This window comes from Nesoenas mayeri (assembly GCF_963082525.1).
Source record: "Nesoenas mayeri genome assembly, chromosome: 12".
Taxonomy (NCBI): domain Eukaryota; kingdom Metazoa; phylum Chordata; class Aves; order Columbiformes; family Columbidae; genus Nesoenas; species Nesoenas mayeri.
In genome coordinates this window covers 1,437,272-1,450,219 of record NC_137547.1, presented here as the reverse complement: position 1 = coordinate 1,450,219, position 12,948 = coordinate 1,437,272, and positions in this window count along the sequence as shown.

The window sequence follows — 12,948 nt, the reverse complement described above, 5'->3', positions numbered from 1 at the left end:
CGGTCCCGGGCCGTCCCGGGCAGGCGGCGGAGCCCTCGGTCCCGGGCCTTCCCGGGCAGGCGCAGCCCGAGCGCTCCCGGCCCCGCTGCCGCTGCCCCGCCGGGGCCGGGGCCGCGCTGCGGGCGGACAGCGCCGCTCTGCGGCCGCCGGCGGCTCCGGGCCGGGAGGGGGGGCGGGGCCCGGTGACGGGCGCGGACGGGATTGGCTCCTGCGCCGGATGGGCGGAGCCACGCTGCGTAACTGTGGGGGCGGAGGAGTGCGTGCCGCCGGTGCGGCGGCGGGAGGAGCGCGCGAGGAGCGGCGGGGCCGGTGGTGAGCGAGGGGCGGGCGGACACCGGGGAGACCGGCCGGGGCCGCCCCGGTCCCGGCTGAGGGGGGAGGCTGGAGGGGGAGGGACGGGCTGGTTTGGGCAGGAGGAAGGCGAGGGGCAGGCAGCCGCAACAGCGCGGCCCCGGGCCGGGCCGAGCAAGGGGCGAGGGGGAAACACGCGGGCGGCTGTGAGGTAAGGAAGCCCCGGGCTGAGCGCTGCGCGGGGCTCGGGCGGGGCCGTGGGGCGGAGGGGGGAGCCCGTGGTGCCACAGGGCAGAGGGAGGAAGGCGAGCGGGAGGGGACGGCGCCAGGGGGCGCGAGGGCGCGGGGGCGGCGCTGCCGCCGGGAGGGGCCGGGAACGGGGGGAGCGGCGGAGGAGCCTGAGGGCGGGACGGCTCGGAAGGAGCTTGAGCGGGAAAGGCTGAGGGACCTCAGGGAGGGGGTGACATCGGGGGGGCTTTGGTGGGAAAGACTGAGGGACCTCAGGGAGGGGGTGACATCGGGGGTGCTTTGGCGGGAAAGGCTGAGGGACCTCGGGGAGAGGGTGACATCGGGGGGGCTTTGGCGGGAAAGGCTGAGGGACCTCAGGGAGGGGGTGACATCGGGGGGGCTTTGGCGGGAAAGGCTGAGGGACCTCAGGGAGGGGGTGACATCGGGGGAGCTTTGGCGGGAAAGGCTGAGGGACTTCGGGGAGGAGATGGCGTCGGGGAGGCTGCAGGGGGGCAATGCTGAGGGAGCTCAGGACGGGATAGCACTCAGGTCTGGTTTCAAAGGGAAATGCTGAGGTACCTTGAGGAATGGACGCTGGGCTGGGAGCTATGAACACATCAGACTGGTTAAGAGAGTGTTCATGACAGAAATTTGTGCAGTGAAGTATTCCAGCAAAGAGCGGGAGAAGAGCCAAACTTAGATCAGGCCTCCTAGGACGCCTGCAGGTTTGGGGACAGGGATGACGAGGTTGTTAATCCAGTCCTAACTGTTTCTTTCTCTGTCCCTCTCTTGCAGCACCTGACTGAATGGAGGAGCAAGTGGACGGGAAGTTCCTGCGCCACACACAGATCACATTTATCGCTCTCGCCTTCAGAGACCCGGAGATCCAAACCGTTCGCATCGTGCCTTGAAGCAGCCTGTGCTCATGCGCTTCTCCCAGGGAGAAGGCGGAATGGCAGTGACTGGCCACGTTAAGCCACAGGGTGCACACTGTGCAGCTGTCAAGCCCAGCTCTGCGTTAGCTCACACCTGCGATTTTGCGCCGCACACGCACATTTGAGTTGTCGCTGGTTGTTGCAGCGTTTGGCTTTGGTGAGGACAGTGTGTGTTTGTCAGCAGTTGGTGTAGGTGGGATCTGGAGGAGAAAGCGATATTTCCGTGCCAGAACTGGTTGGTGTTTGCATGGTATTGTGGCGGTTGTTCCCGCAGGCGATGAGTGCTGGAGTATTATTGCAGGATGAGGGGATTTTGGAGGCTTGTCTGTGAGATGCACTAGAGGCAGCAGTTGAAAGCGAAAGGCTGAGATTTGGAGGGTTTGTCGGTGGGTTTTGGACGGTTGTCAGCTGAAGAGTTGGCTGTTTGCAGGTGAGGTGTAGGGCAGAGGGTGAAGCTGACTTTGCCTGGGCGGCGCAACTGGCTGGGTGTGCAGAGCTGAGGAGAGCGGGCTGCTGCGGGTGACCCTAAAGCCGGAGAACCAGCCGGCAGCTCCAGACGCTCCCGCTGCCGGGCAGGGCCGTGCAGGCCAGTGCCCTGGGGCACAGCGACGTGACCCTCCGCAAGTACCAAAGAGCAGGTGAGGACCGTGGGCACTTGTACTGAGCTGTGACATCTCTAACCCGTGACATTGGGGTCCAGCCTGAGCAGGGCACGTGCGGAAGCTGTGCTGCAGGGAGGGCAGAGCTGAGGGGAAGGGCTGTGCCAGGGGCTGGTGCCAAGGCAAGGTGGGCGCGCTGTGGGGTGTGGGGAGGTGTCAGCCCCGGACTCAGCCCCTGTCTGACTGTAGTGCCCTTGGGCTGATGTAGCTCAGTCCTCTGTGTGTTTCTCTTCAGGGGGAGCAGCATGCAAAGGAAAAGCAAGGAAGGAGGTGAACCCATGAGGAAGAGTGATGGATAAAGAGGGTTGGAGCGCACCTGCCAGTCAAGAGGGATCAAGAAAGAAGACACCAGTGGTGGAACCGCAGGTCAGGAGAGCTCAAGGAGGGAGAAAGGTGACTGTGGCCGTATGGGTTTTTCTAGCTCACACACCAATGAAAACAGTTTGGATAATAAAAGAAATGTATGCAAAACCAATAATTAAAGGCAGAGAATGTTTATATGCTATGTATGGGGGGTAGACCTGAAGGTATATTTCTTCCTACAACGAAGGAGAATTCGCAATACATGCTGCTGTCAGCAACGACCAGTAAGCGACAAGACTCTGTTTACTGATGCCTCTGGTCGCTCACATAAAGTTGTAATTACATGGCTAAACTCAGATACCCAGTGCTGCAAACACAAGGTAGAAAAAGAGACCAAGAGTCAAACAAGTTCTTGAGCTGACAGCTGTTAGGATCGCTTTGAGGTGTTCTGTAACAAGCCTTTGAATGTTGTAACTGGCTCATATTATGCGGCTGGCATACTTAACCGCCTGGAAGCTTCTTTTCTTAAGGAAGAGGATAATCCTCTTTTGATGGCTGAATTGAGAATGCTATGGTTTCTAATAAATCATAGACATCATAGGTATTATGCAATGCACACCCGCTCTCGCAGTGGCCCTTCCAGGACCACTTGCGGAAGGCAGTAGGAGGGCCGATGCACGAGCTGTGCCGCTCACTGTGCCTAAAGCCTTGGAGCAAGCTAAACGATCACATAAATTCTTTCACCAGAGTGCAAAGGCGTTAAAACGACAACTTCTAATGACAGTGGATCAGGCCAGGAGCGTTCTTATGTCCTGCCCTGATTGCCAACAGTTGGCACCCGCGCCATCCACAGAGGGTGTTAATCCAGGAGGGGTTACTGCCAATGAAGTACGGCCAGCGGATGTAACGCATTGTTCTGAATTGGGTAAATACGTACGTGTTTCTGTAGACGCTCATTCCAGATTTCTCGTTGCTGCTGCACGCGCTGGTGAAAGAGCACGAGACGTCTGTAACATTGGTTGGCATGTTTTGCTGTTTGAGGAGTTCCACGATCTGTAAAACCAGAGGAAAGCGGAACGCACACTGGATTAGAGGAGCGATCCCCCAGCGCGCTGTAATAGAAGTGCCTGCTTTTTAACACTTTCAAAACAGTGTTAGAGAGTCTGTTTGCCGACTTTTCGGTATCATTTCTGGCGACGAGGATGGGATAATCTGCCTGACCTCCCGTGGATCCCAGGATCTCTGGGACCTTGTGCCGGCACCGGGGAATTCCTGGAAGGGACCACAGCTCCTCGGACCAGCTCGGGACGCGGGTAAAACCCCATCAATGAGATAAGGCACTTTCATTGTCTGGTTGCGTTGGCACGCTGCCTGCGCGAGACGTGGGCGACACCAGCGCGTTGGGTCTGCGCATTCGCGTCTGCGCATTTTGGTAAACTGGGTAACTTAAAAAAAGAAAGAAAGAAAAAATTAAAGAGGAAAATGAGAAAACAATAAATTAAAGAGAAAAACGAGGGAACAGCAATTTGATAAAGGTACCTTTAATGATTTTGCTGTTTGTGCCTTAGCAATTGTATAATTGTTTCTGGCTTTAGTGGTTTGTTGTTGTTGTTACTTGTGTCTTGGGGGATTTTATAGTCCAGTACTTAGGGTTCACCAATTGTCTGTTATTGTGATTGTGAAGTAGGTAGTGGACAATCGGCAGGAGAATTCGTGAGAAATCCCACCCAGGCTGTGTTTTCTGACATTGGAAAAGGATTGTTTGCTGTTCAACAGGGCGTCAACCAGGGAGAATCTGATTGAATATTGTATTTAATGGAGGCCACTGTAAATAATATTAATATGCTTCACAGGTCTAGGTGGGTATACTTTGAGACCTGTAGTATAGTAATGTGCTACATGTAATATGTAGTAAGATATCTATTTTAAATCATATATTGCCTATTACATAAGGCATATTACACAATACATAATGTTACATATGCATTGTCTTTGTCCCCTTCAGATCCATTTGTTTTGAAAAAGGATAATCAGGGAAAGAAATGCAAACCAGTAAAAAGTTTGTTGAAGAACAGCTATTGGTGTAGAATACACAGAGAACATGAGATCAAAATTGTCCCTCGGTCAGTCCAGGGTGGGATCCTGATATCCTTATATCGGGGCACAGGCTGCATTGGTATCGCCAGTGCATTTTATACGGGATTAGACACGCTGCGCCTAAAGCTGTAAATACGCCAAAACCTTCTGAGATTAAACAGGATCGTGAGGAGTCTCCCACGGAGTTTTTACACCCTCTTAAACCGACAGCTCAGTAATATATTAATATAGATCCTGACTTGGAGAACAGAGAATGAGAATTCTTAGTTGACTGGGAGCTCATTATTCTGTGTTAAACACTATGCAGGGAATATTAAGTAGCGATTCTGTAACAGTTATGGGAGCCACAAAAATTGCGAAACACGGCCCTTTAACCTGCTGCTTAGAATGTTTGTATGTGGAGTCTGTACTTATTGATTGTGTACCATGTGTCTTCTCTTGTGCACAACGAATGGTTGAAAAAAGCTTTAATGGTGCGATGGCTGTGCAGTGACACGCTGCTATGGCTGCAATTGTTAAACAAAGAAGGGGAGATGTGGCAGGGTTGTGACATCAGGCCCGTGAGAAATTGCAAGAGTCACAGTGTGAGAACAAGCGCTGGTGGAACAACACAAGCAGCAAGGACTGTGTGGGACATAAGCCATCAGGGACAGAGGGATTGGTACATGAGGGACAGAGGGATTGATACGGGGTTGGTACATGAGGGACAGAGGGATTGATATGCGGTGGGTACATCAGGGGCAGAGGGATTGATACAGGATCGGTACATCAAGGACAGAGGTCCGCGATGTTTCAAATGCATACCTGAGTTTGTATTAAATATCTCTCTGCATCTTAAAGAGAGTCTGTGCCTCATCTGCTACACCCCTTTATCTGTTTCCCAAATTACGATTTAGACTGTATTTACCGTTGTAAAAACAAAGCTTTCCCCCCTTAATTTTTGTCACGTGTTGTAGTTAGAATTAATAGAGATATTGGAGCCCATCGTAGCTAAACTGGAAAAAGACAGCAGCCGTGTGTATTTTTAAATAAAGACTAAATCAAGTGTGCTAGCTCGTTATCTTTAAGCGTTTTACTGTGATCACCTCTCTCCCAAGGTTTTGTGTCTGTTGTATCAAGGCCTGACACCCACGGCCACAGTGGATGAATCACCATGGGCACAACACCAGGAACCTGCCTGTTCGTGTCCAGGATATCCACTCCAGCAGACACGTTTTAATTGGTACTTGCATTATGGATTAGATGCAACAAAAATCCATACTTTCTTTTGTCCTTTGCTATAGAGGAGGGGGTTGAACTTTTCTATAGCAGATTCAATCACTTGTTGTAAAGCAATGAAATAAATAACTTAGGCTTTTTCTATGGATAAACAACGTTTAATTCAATTCCTTAATTGTATTCCTTAAACACTTGTTCGTTAGACCATAAGCAAAACAGCGCTGGGTGTTAGTTCGTTAGTAGGCCCTTATTATGTGATTGGTTAACCCTGAAAATGTTAGCTCCCTCTATCAATATAACCTCATAAACAAGTTTCAAAATTTTTACGTAGAACTTACCCACCTTTTCCTTTTTGCAGGTTCAGAGCCCGAGCCTCATTTGGTTGTATCTGTAAACATCAAACGTCTCAGCACAAATCACAACTGCATTACTCACAGACAGAAGTGCCTGATCTCCACAGCTTGCCTGGCAGTGCAGAGAGCAGGAAGTGCGGTGAGTCCTGGGCCTTTGGGGACATTTCACCCTGTTTTGTGTCCCAGTCCCTCCCTGCTCCCTCCTCTTTCCTGCTGTGCCCTTCTTCCTCTTCATCTCTTCTCCCTCTGTCCCTCTGCTGCTTCCTCACCTATTCCCCCACCCTTCTGAATCTCTGTGCAGGGTTTCTCGTATCTCCCTCTCCGTCTCCACCCCTCTGTGTTCTCATCATCCCCGGTTTCTCTTTGTCGTCATTCTTGTCTGTTGCTCTGTCCCGCTCCGTGCCCCATCATTTCTCACTGTATCCCTCTGTCCTGCTCCCTGCGCCTATTCCTGCCCCTCTTCTTTTTTACTCCCTCTTCCTCTTGCTGCCCACCCCAGGATTTTTTCCCAATCTCTATCCTGCCCCAACCCTTATTGTTCTTTCTCTCTCCTGCTCCCTCTCTGTCTTTCTGCCTGTCTGCCCTTTCCCTGCTGCTTCTTTCTCCATCTCTGTCCAGATTACTGCCCCTTTTCCTTCTTGATGTCTTTCTGTCCTGTTTGTCTTTCTGTCTTCCTTGCCTGTTCCCAGCCCCATCCCCTCTCGCTGTATCTTCCCTGTCCAGTTGGCTTTGCCTTTTCTTTGTCTTCTCATTCTCTTTCCTGCTCCTTAGCCCTCTTTTCCTCTTCCTCCAGCTCATTGCTGCATGTTTTCCCTTTCCAGTCTCTTCATTTTGATCTAAACTTTGCTTTGTTTCTCAGTCCCTTTGTTCTCTTCCCTTCCTGTTGCCTCTCAGTGGGCAGTGACGACCTGGTTCAGAGACAGCAGGGCGACCACATCCCAGGTCGCTCGGTCCATAAGCACACAGACGCCACTGTGGTGGAAAGCAAATGGCGTTTATTAACAAGTAACACAGCGTTATATACCTTAGGTTTGCAACGTCACGTCCATCTGCTTGCCTCACATACTCCTACCTACCTAGGGAGGGGCTACTGTCTTTCTGTACAGCGCGAGATCTTCCGGCCTCCAGACCCTAACTACCTACAGGTATGTGTCACAACCCCCCCTGGACACCGTTTGTGTCACAAACGCCCCTGGACAGGGTGTGTTTCACAAAGCCATTGGACAGCATGTGTCACAACCCCCCCTGGAAACTGTGTGTGTCACAAACACCCCTGGACAACGTGTATGTCACAAACGCCCCTAGATAGGGTGTGTGTCACAAAGCCCATTGGAGAGCGTGTGTGTCACAAACCCCATTGGACAGCGTGTGTGTCACAAGCCCCCCTGGAAACTGTGTGTGTCCAAAATATCCCTGGACAGCGTGTGTGTCACGAACCCCCCTGGACAGCGTGTGTGTCACGAACCCCCCTGGACAGCATATGTGTCACAAACCCCCCTGGACAGGGTGTGTGTCACAAACACCCTTAGACAGGGTGTGTGTCACAAACCCCGTTGGAGACTGTGTCTCTCACAATCCCCATTGGACAACGTGTATCACAACCCGCCCTGGACAGCGTGTGTGTCACAAACCCCATTGGACAGGGTGTGTGTCACAAACACCTCATTGTACAACGTCTGTGTCAGTAACGTCCCTGGACACGGTGTGTGTCACAAGCCCCATTGGACAGTGTGTGTGTCACAAACCCCATTGGACAGCGTGTGTGTCACAAACCCCCTTGGACAGTGTGTGTGTCAAAAACCCCGTTGGACCTGGTGTGTGTCAAAAACCCCCTTGGACAGCGTGTGTGTCAAAAACCCCCTTGGACAGCGTGTGTGTCACAAACCCCTTTGGACAGTGTGTGTGTAACAAACGTCCCCGGACAAGGTGTGTGTTACAAACCGCAGTGGAGTTTGTGTGTGTCACAAACCCCATTGGACATGGTGTGTGTCACAAACCCCATTGGACAGCGTGTTTCACAACCAACCCTGTACAGTGTGTTCTTCACAAACACCCCTGGACACCATTTGTGTTACAATCGCCCTTGGACAGGGACTGTGTCACATACCCCATTGGAGAGTGTGTGTGTCACAAACTCCATTGGACAGGGTGTGTGTCACAAACACCCCTGGACAGGGTTTGTGTTACAAACCACATTGGAGAGCGTGTGTGTCACAAACCCCATTGGACAGCGTGTGTGTCACAAACCCCATTGGACAGCTTGTGTGTCACAAACACCCTTGGATACCGTTTGTGTCACAAAAGGCCCTGGACAGGGTGTGTGTCACAAACGCCCCTGGACAGGGTGTGTGTCACAAACCCCATTGGACAGCGTGTGTGTCAGAAACCCCATTGGACAGGGTGTGTGTCACAAACACCCCTGGACACCGTTTGTGTCACAAACGTTTCTGGACAGTGTGTGTGTCACAAACCCCATTGGACAGGGTTTGTGTCACAAACCCCATTGGACAGTGTGTTTGTCACAAACACCCCTGGACAAGGTTTGTGTGACAAACACCCGTGGACAGGGTGTGAGTCACAAACTCCATTGGAGAGTGTGAGTGTCACAAAGCCCATTGGACAACGTGTGTGTCACAAACCCCATTGGACAGGTTGTGTGTCAGAAACACCCCTGGACACCGTTTCTGTCACAAACGCCCCTGGACAGGGTGTGTGTCACAAACCACATTGGAGAGTGTGTGTGTCACAAACTCCATTGGACTGCGTGTGTGTCAGAAACCACATTGGACAGCCTGTGTGTCACAGCCTCCCCCAGGACATTGTTTGTATCACAAGGCCCATTGGACACTGTGTGTGGTACAGACACCATTGGACAGCGTATGTGTCACAAACCCCATTGGAATGCATTTGTCACAACCCCCACTGGAATTTATGTGTGTCAAAACCAGCCCTGGACAGCGTGTGTGTCAGAAACCCCATTGGACAGTGTGTGTGTGTCACAAACCTATTGGACACCGTGTGTGTGTCACAAACCCCATTGGACAGGGTCTGTGTCACAAACCCCCCCCGGACAGTGTCTGTATCACAAACCCCATTGGACAGTGTGTGTGTCACAAACCCCCCTCGACATTGTGTGTGTCACATACCCCATTGGAAAGTGTGTGTGTCACAAACCACATTGAAGAGCCTGTGTGTCACAAACCCCATTGGTCAGGGTGTGTGTCACAAACTCCATTGGACTGGGTGTGTGTCACAAACACAACTGGACACCGTTTGTGTCAGAAACGCCCCTGGACAGGGTGTCTGTCACAAGCACAATTGGAGAGTGTGTGTGTCACAAACTCCATTGGAGAGTGTGTGTGTCACAAACGCCACCAGACAGCATGTGGGTCACAAACAACATTGGAGAGTGTGTGTGTCACAAACCCCACTAGACAGCATGTATGTCACAAACCCCATTAGACAGTGTGTGTCACACCGCCCCCTGGAAAATGTGTGGAATGACAAACCCCACTGGACAGGGTTTGTGTCACAAACCCCTGGTCAGTTTGTGTGTCACAAACCCCAGTTGGCAGCGTGTTTGTCACAAACTTCATTGGACAGCGTGTGTGTCACAAACACCGTTGGACAGCGTGTGTCACAAACCCCCCTGGAGAGTGTGTGTTTCACATACCCCATTGGACAGCGTGTGTGTCCCAAACCCCATTGGACAGCGTGTGTGTCACAAACCCCATTGGACAGTGTGTGTTTCACAACCCCATTGGAGAGCGTGTGTGTCACGAACCCTATTGGACAGTGTGTGTGTCACAAAGCCCATAAACAGTGTCCGTACCACAAAACCAATTGGACAGCGTGTGTGTCACAAACCCCCGTGGACAGTGTGTTTGTCACAAAACCCATTGGACAGCGTGTGTTTTACAAAGCCCATGGGTCAGTCAGTGGGTCACAAACACCGTTGAACTGTGTATGTGTCAAAAACCCCATTAGACAGAGTATCTGTCACAACAGCCATCGGACAGCTTGTGTCACACCCCCCCCGGACAACATGTGTGTCACAAACTCCCCTGGACACCGTGTGTGTCACAAACGCCCGTGGGCAGTATTTGTGTAACAAAGCCCATGGGGCAGTGTGTGTGTCACAAACCCCACTGAAGAATGTGTGTACCACAAAGCCCATTGGAGAATGTGTGTGCCACAAAGCCCATTGGACAGCCTGTGTGTCACACAACCCCCTGGAGACTGTGTGTGTCACAAACACCATTGGACACCGTGTGTGTCACAAACCCCATTGGACAGTGTGTGTTTTACAAACCCCATTGGACACTATGTGTGTCACAAACCCCCCTGGACAGCCTGTTTGTCAGAAACCCCATTGGACAGTGTATGTGTCACAAACCTCCTTGGACAGGGTGTGTGTCACAAATCTCATTGGTCAGCGTGTGTGTCACAAACCTCCTTGGACACCATGTGTGTGTCACAAACCCCATTGGACAGGGTGTGTGTCACCAACCTCATTGGACAGCCTGTGTGACACAAACCCCATTGGACAGCGTGTGTGTCACAAACCCCATTGGACAGGCTGTGTGTCACAAACTCCCCTGGACAGCATGGTTGTCACAAACCTCATTGGACAACGTCTGTGTCACAAATACCCCTGGACAGCGTGTGTGTAACAAACCCCATTGCACAGTGTGCGGGTCACAAACACCGTTGGACTGTGTGTGTGTCACAGACCCCATTGGACACTATGTGTGTCACAAACCCCCCTGGACAGCCTGTTTGTCAGAAACCCCATTGGACAGTGTATGTGTCACAAACCTCCTTGGACAGGGTGTATGTCACAAATCTCATTGGTTAGCGTGTGTGTCACAAACCTCCTTGGACACCATGTGTGTGTCACAAACCCCATTGCACAGGGTGTGTGTCACCAACCCCATTGGACAGCCTGTGTGACACAAACCCCATTGGACAGCGTGTGTGTCACAAACCCCATTGGACAGGCTGTGTGTCACAAACTCCCCTGGACAGCATGGTTGTCACAAACCTCATTGGACAGCGTCTGTGTCACAAATACCCCTGGACAGCGTGTGTGTCACAAACCCCATTGCACAGTGTGCGGGTCACAAACACCGTTGGACTGTGTGTGTGTCACAGACCCCATTGGACAGTGTGTGTGTAACAAACCCCATTGGACAGCGTGTGTGTCACTAACCCTATTGGACAGTGTGTGTGTCAAAACCCCCTTGAACAACGTGTGTATCACAACCCTCCCTGGACAGTGTGTATGTCACAAACTCTCCTGGACAGCGTTTGTGTTCACAAACCTCATTGGACAGCATGTGTGTCTCAAACACCCCTGTGTGTGTAACAAACCCCATTGGACAGAGTGTGTGTCACAAACCCAGTTGGACAGTGTGTGTGTCACAAACCCCATTGGACAGCGTGTGTGTCACAAACCCAGTTGGACAGCGTGTGTCAAAACCCCCCTTGACAGCGTGTGTATCACAAACACCCTTGGACAGTGTGTGTGGCACAAACCCAATTGGACAATGTGTGTATCACAAACACCCTTGGACAGTGTGTGTGGCACAAACCCAATTGGATAATGTGTGTGTCACAAACCCCCTTGGACAGTGTGTGTGTCACAAACACCATTGTACTCTGTGTGTGTCACAAACCCTCCTGGACAGGGTGTGTGTCACCAACCCCATTGGACAGCGTGTGTGTCACAAACCCCATTGGACAAGGTATGTGTCACAAATCCCATAGGACAGTGTGTGTGACACCAACCCCATTGGACAGTGTGTGTGTCAGAAACCCCTTTGAACAATGTGTGTGTCACAAACCCCATAGGACAGTGTGTGTGACACAAACACCAGTGGACATTGTGTGTGTCACAAACCCGATTAGACGGTGTGTGTGTCACAAACCCCTCTGGACAGCGTGTGTGTCACAAAACCCATTGGACAGTGTGTGTCACAACCCCACCTGGACAGTGTGTGTGTCACAAACCCACCTGAACAACGTGTGTGTCACAAACCCCAAAGGGCAGTGTCTGTGTCAAACCCCCATGGACGGTGTGTGTGTCAGAACTACCCTTGGACAGTGTCTGTGTCACAAACCCCGCTGGACAGTGTGTGTGTCACTTAGCCCTTTGGACAGTGTGTGTTTCACCAGCCCCATTGGACAGTGTGTGTGTCACAAACCCCATTGGACAGTTTGTGTCACAACCCCCCCTGGACATTGTGTGTATCACAAACACCCCTGGACAGTGTGTGTGTCACAAACCTCATTGGACAGTGTGCGTGTCACAAACCCCATTGGACAGTTTGTGTCACAACCCCCCCTGGACATTGTGTGTATCACAAACACCCCTGGACAGTGTGTGTGTCACAAACCCCATTGGACAACATGTGAGTCACAAACAGCATTGGACTCTGTGTGTGTCACAAAACTCTCCTGGACAGTGTGTGTGTTACAAACCCCACTGGACACACAGATGACTACAGTAAAAAACCAACACTGAAGGTATGCAGGTCTTTATTTCTTCTAGTTGAGGGGATCAATAAGAGATTTAGCTGCTTGCACTGTTTCTGTTACTCACACACTGATGATCTAGTATAGAAGCTACAAACCTCACAAGAAGCAGACCCAGAACCTCATTTAAGTGCCCTAAGGTCAAATTAAGAAGTCATTTAGCTGGTTTTCTCAGTGACCCCCCTGCTGTGAGGTTCCTCCTTGCACAGTGACTATCAACGCCAGAAGGAAAATTTACTTTAATCCCGCACGCAGGTGAATTTTGGATTTTTAAGTTTCTTTCCTTAAATGAATGATGTATTTCTCTCTTATATGGTTAAGTAAAGG